This window comes from Artibeus jamaicensis, unplaced genomic scaffold (genome assembly GCF_021234435.1).
Source record: "Artibeus jamaicensis isolate MK-2021 breed Jamaican fruit bat unplaced genomic scaffold, CSHL_Jam_final scaffold_612, whole genome shotgun sequence".
Taxonomy (NCBI): Eukaryota; Metazoa; Chordata; class Mammalia; order Chiroptera; family Phyllostomidae; genus Artibeus; species Artibeus jamaicensis.
Genome location: NW_026522049.1, coordinates 8,499,604 through 8,505,000, shown reverse-complemented (window position 1 = coordinate 8,505,000; position 5,397 = coordinate 8,499,604). Strand labels below are relative to the sequence as shown.

The 5,397-nt window shown below is 56.2% G+C and overlaps 1 long non-coding RNA gene across 1 annotated transcript in view; it reads right to left on the bottom strand.

Annotated features, from left to right (window-relative positions):
• The window catches only part of LOC128626441 (uncharacterized), a 47,892-nt gene extending 42,993 nt beyond the window's left edge, over nucleotides 1-4,899 (bottom strand). Inside the window, exon 1 of the long non-coding RNA XR_008390416.1 lies at nucleotides 4,753-4,899. This is a non-coding gene — a long non-coding RNA (uncharacterized LOC128626441). The remainder of the gene's footprint in view (nucleotides 1-4,752) is intronic.
• Between the last annotated feature and the right edge of the window lie 498 nt (nucleotides 4,900-5,397).

Genomic DNA, 5,397 nt, shown 5'->3' with positions numbered 1-5,397 from the left:
GGGGACGGGGCTGGAGGAGGCGGGGGAGGGTAAACAGCAGCACCTGTTGCTGGAGAGCTTGCCGTCGCTGGGCTCTCCCCGGCCAGGTCAGCTGCCGGACTCGGGGCTGCAGGCACCGGGGAAAGGACTATCGCCCCCCCTTTACCCCCCCCCACGTCAGGTTAGGATCTAAATGGCGGTTGTGCAGGAGCTGAGATTGCCTAGAAATTTTATTTTAAAAACGCCCAACAGCTCACCTTCCTCCGAAGCCATGTCTGGACTCCGTGAGTGGGGCAGGTGCTGAACTGAAACCCTTTCCCCCAACACAAGACCTCTGGGTGCCGGGTCCCCAGTCCTGCCCTTCCCTGGGCTCCCTAGCAGTTGAGGGCCTTTTGATGTCACCAAGAACCCAAACCCGCTGGCCTCTCAGGGCCCCCTGAAAATTTAATTTCTCACTCTCCTTCCTCCCCTTCCTTCCCTTCATCTGCTGCCACCATTTCCAAATGGGTCAGTGAGAGTAGCGGGTCTGCAGGTGCCCGGCCCCGCCTGTCGGAGGGAGGGAATGGACACCCTCAGCCTGCTGGGGACCTGGGCTGGGCCCCATCTAGACTGTGGCCTGGGTGTCAGCCCCTCTGAATTTCCAACCGTGGTGAGGACTGAGGCCACCTGCCTGGACACACTGAGGTGGCCCAAATCCAAAGATAAAGTCTACACAGAGACCTGCCCCCACCAAAATGTCACCTGCGGGCAGTGCAGGTCCCAGGCCGCCTGGGCCACCGGAGGGCCACGCTCCCAGGGCAGAGCCTGGCCCCGCTCCTGCCCAGAGAGACGGCTTGCAGGCCGATTTCAGGCCCCTTAGCCAATGCTGGCTCTTCAGCGCCCAAATAATATTCTTCATTCGTCTTTTTCAAAGCTGATTTATAGCAATCGACAGGTTCAAGCCTCATCCGACTTCATTACGTGTAAAAGCTGCCCATTCCACAACTGTCACTTTTCATGACTTAACTCAAATAAATGCTTGAGGAAATGCACTGGAAGAGACTCGGGTTGTGTTTATAATTCTCGGTCACCACATGAACACGCCTAATGACCCAGCCCTCTGAGTTTCCATAGACTCGCAAATGGGGGCAAAAAATACTTGCATTTATACTAGAAACTTCAAGGAAGGTGAGGTGGCAGGGAATTGGGGCTAAAGGAGGTGCAGCTGGCACTATTCCGAGACCAGGTTGCAGGCTCAGCAAAGCCTCCCAGCATCCAGGGCCCAAGGCTACTGGGTTAGGGGACAACCCAGGGGTCAAGGAAATGGCTCAACAGAGAGCTCAGGCGAACAGCCACGCCTCTGGCCTTGCTCAGACCCCACGGAGCTGGATGCAAACCCACGAAGAAATTAATGCAAGATGGCAATGCTGTGCACTGTGACTATTAGTAGAATTATTTCTATCACTGTTTCAAGAGTGGTTTTCAAGGGTCCCCTGCACCGCAGGTTGAGAGAGGCGGTGAAAGGCATTTGCCCCCCTCATCTTGGACTTGGGTCTTGTGAAATACGTAGTAGAAAAAGCAAAAGTATGGAAACGAAATCGCAGGATGGAGTTGTGTCCAATACATCGAAATAATTTCAGTGTTGCTGCCATTTGCCCAACGCTGGGTCTTCCAGAGCTGCTGTTAATTTCTCTCTTTCTTTCTCCTTCTCTCTTTTGCTCTCTCATCCACCCACACAGAACTAGCTCTCAGAAGTTAGTCAAAAAGGAAAAGAAAAACAGACACCTATGGAAAGGTGTGTGTGTGGTGGGGGGAACGAAAAGGGGAGGGCAGTAAAGCTACAATGAAGGAAAAAAAAAACCCAAAAAACAAAACCCTACCAAATAGGAAAAACTTCTGGTTTGGGGGAACAGCAATACGGAGTGCATATGATTTTCTATCCTTTAAAATTTTTTCGTTAAAAGAAACCGATAACAAGGAAAATGAACGAGAAGCGAGGTGTCCCGAGCAGGGATTGCAAGAGGTGGGGGCGCCTTCGGTGTGCGTGGGCCCGGCCTTCCACGCTCCGGCCGAGCCCGCGTCCCGCGCCCCACCGCGAACTCCAACCTCGCTGACTCCCCCCCGGGGCCACCGGGCCCCGCAGGGTGCCCCGCCCCGGCCCGGCCGCGCTCCGCGCTGCCGCCGGCCTTCCTCAGCCGCGGCCTCGGGCCTTCGCCCGCCGGCCGACCAGTGGGTGCAGCGGGTCGGAGCGCTCCGCGATGTTCGCGCCCGGGCGCGGGGAAGCCGGCGTTGCCCTGGCTCCGTGGCCGCGGCCTCGCTGCGGGAACGCGGCGGGCAGCCGGGCGCGCTGCCGTGCCCTGGAGCGCCACCTCGCCGCGGAAACTGGAATTACACGTACGAGACTCCCAGCTTTCTGCAGCTTGACCTGACCGTCTCCGGACTTTCCCCAAAACCTAAGGGAAGCTTAAATGCACAGGCCTCCTTCCCACCCGCGACACCCCGTTGTCTGCGACCGACACACTGCGCAGCGTCTGCACTGGCGTAAAAGGAACATAGCAAGGGACAGGGGAAAAATACATAGGTGCAATTTCGCTCAGTCTAAGTCGTGACGCTATGTCCGTAGAAAATATAAAATAAACAAGAGATGTCCCTAAAAGGCCAGACGTTCGCGCCGCCACCGTGTTCCGGCCACTCAGCTGTGGCCAATGCAAAGATCTCCCTTAAGGCGGTGCCTATGAAGTCATCCCTTCCCAATTACGATTTCCACCGAAATCCACTCATTCAGGTCCTTCAGATATCCAAGGTGCCCTGCCATGCAAGGGCCAGCCTGGTCCCCCCTCAGCCTTTGGCTCAGATGACAAAATGACCACAAAACTCAGTCCCTAAACCTGTATGTACATCGATTGGCCAGTGAAAGCAGCTACAAGAGTTACACATTACACAGTGTTCCTCTGCAAAGTGTAACCGGGTGTTTGGCCCTATTTTATACAGTGGGTAACTTTAAGAGACCCACCCCACTGTCACGTCCGAGGGACTACAAAAATAGAAAGAAAGTTTAAATCACGCATACGGTGAGTCTCTACTTCAATTTCTTTCAAAACACGCCATCCCCCGAGATAGGTGTTAGAAGAAAAAACAAATTTCGGAAAACAAGATTTTTCCTGCAAAGGTGCCAACTGTGGCATTAAAATGACAGTGTCCTATCTTGTCTCGTAAGGATTTGTGTAGGGTGTGTGTGTATTTAAGGGTGGAGGGTGCACGTAATTCCGTTCAATGTGGTTTTGACTGCATTTGTTTTTATATAAAGGAGCTCAGTGGATCCTGTGGATAATGCTGCCTGAGCTAGAAGTTCTGGTCACAGAGTGGATCGCGCCCATGTGTTGAGCCCTTCCATTTTCCTGCCTGGACAGACTCAGCATAGAGACCCTTTTTTGAAATTTTGCCCTTCCTGGGTGGGCAGGTAACCCTCACAAAGGGCACGCAGGCAACGGAGGGAGTGTCTCCTCCTCATAACCAACACTCATGGCGGATTAGGAGGCTCTTGGAGAGCCTGTGCTCCGAAATTACAGGGCTTAGCCGGGGAAATAGCCACGTTGGCTTCCTGGGTGGCTCGTCTCTTCTTCATCAGGCTAGGGAAGTCTTCCGAGAGGCCCTGATTTCTAAGCAGGGGTTGAGCGAGGACCCCTCACCCCAGGCAGCTGGGGAGGGGTGGTGGGGGCCCCTGGGAGTCCTGGGGCCTGGTTGGGATGCTATGTTGGGGAGAAGGGATCTGCTGAGAGATGCTGGGACCCAGAAGGCCCTGGGGTCAGCTGAGGGACATAACTGGGGAGCAGGCACAAAAAGAGAAGAGAGGAGAAAAATTAGAAACTTGACTCTAGTGGTCTCCAGGTTGGAGAAGTCTCTCCATAGGAAAAGGCTTCTTGCCTCTCTCTCTCTCTCCTCCTTGCCTTCATTTTTTATCTCCTCCTCCCCCTCCTGTTCTCACATTCAGATTTTCTGGGTTTTTTTCCCCCCACTGAATAATGCCTGGAGATGAAAAATGATTTTTTATTGCTGTTACACTCCCTACTGCAAGACACAGTGCAAGGCGGCAGAGTTTGTATTACAACTATGTCACAATGTTCCACTGATTTGAAACATGTAGCCAGAGGGTGTTGCTAATGATTCCTGGATGGGAGAGAGATCCAGACTGGAAGAGGAGAGGGTGAGGAGGGAAGGAGCGAGGGAGGAAGGGGGAAGAGGGAGGAATTTCATTAGAGGAGGTGGGGAGGGGTCAGCCTATCATCCGGCCTAATAATCTAATCAGGATATTTTCAGATTTCGAGGTTCCCCCCCCCTCGCTTCAGTGTGAGCTAGAGAGAAACCAATCTCTTTTAAAACACCACAAAGTGGGGTGGTTTTTTTTTGCATGTTAATAACTATTAATTATGTTTACAGCCAGTTAACTGAAGAACTCTCCTTTGGAAAGAATCAAACTTCGGAAAACGCTTAATATAGATTAAAGGCTTTGCCAGGAGCCGAGGCCGTTTGGAAGGAGGCGGGACCCGATAATCACCCTGCGGAGGTGTTCCCAGCGCACGGCGGCCTGCAGGGGCTCCACGCCCCCGCCGCGGCTGCCCACACACGTGTGCACTCGCCTGTGACCGCCTGCTGGGGCCCAGGGTGCCCTCCGGGCGGCGCGGGCTGGGCCTCCGCTCGGTCTGGGCGCAAATGCGCTGGCGAGGTCCGAACTCCCCGGCGCCCTCCCCCGGGACCAGCCCTACTTAGGGAATCGGGGGATTTCGCGGTTCCTACCGTGGCCCAGGCCGGTCCCACCGCCCTGCAGTCCGCTTCTGTCCCCCGGGGCACAGAGAGGAGGGCATTCCCTGGGGGCTGCGGCCCTTTGAACCCCGGAGCCCGGGCTCCCGCCCGGACGCGCGCAGCTCGCTCGGGGCCCGGCTGCGGAGCGGAGTGTGGGTGGCGGGTGGGGTTGAAGGGGAGTGGGGGAGCGGGAGGGGGTGGAGGGGCGGGGGCGAGAGCCAGGCGTTAAGCCTGGAAGCTTGGCTGTTTACCCAAACGATTTTCCTTTCAGGCCCAGACGCCAATGAGACAAGATCAAACTCCCCTCTTCGCTGTGTGTGTGTGTGTGTGTGTGTGTGTGTGTGTGTGTCTCCTCTTCCAAGCGGGGCTTTGTGAATGGGTGCCCCGGGGACGACGGCTGGGAGGGACCAGAGGCCGACCCGGGCACCAGCGCCTCCTCCCGGGGGCTGGCAGCAGCCAGCGGACGACGCAGGGTCTGAGCGCTGGGGAGGGCGCGCCAGACGCTCCGGGGCCCGGAGCCTGCGAAGCCGGCGGCCGGGACACAGGCCGCGGAGAGCTCAGGGCCGCGCCTCCCCGCAGGGCCGAGAGGGGAGAACGCAGGGTCTTGTGTGGGAGGGAGCGGGGGAAATCGAAGGAATC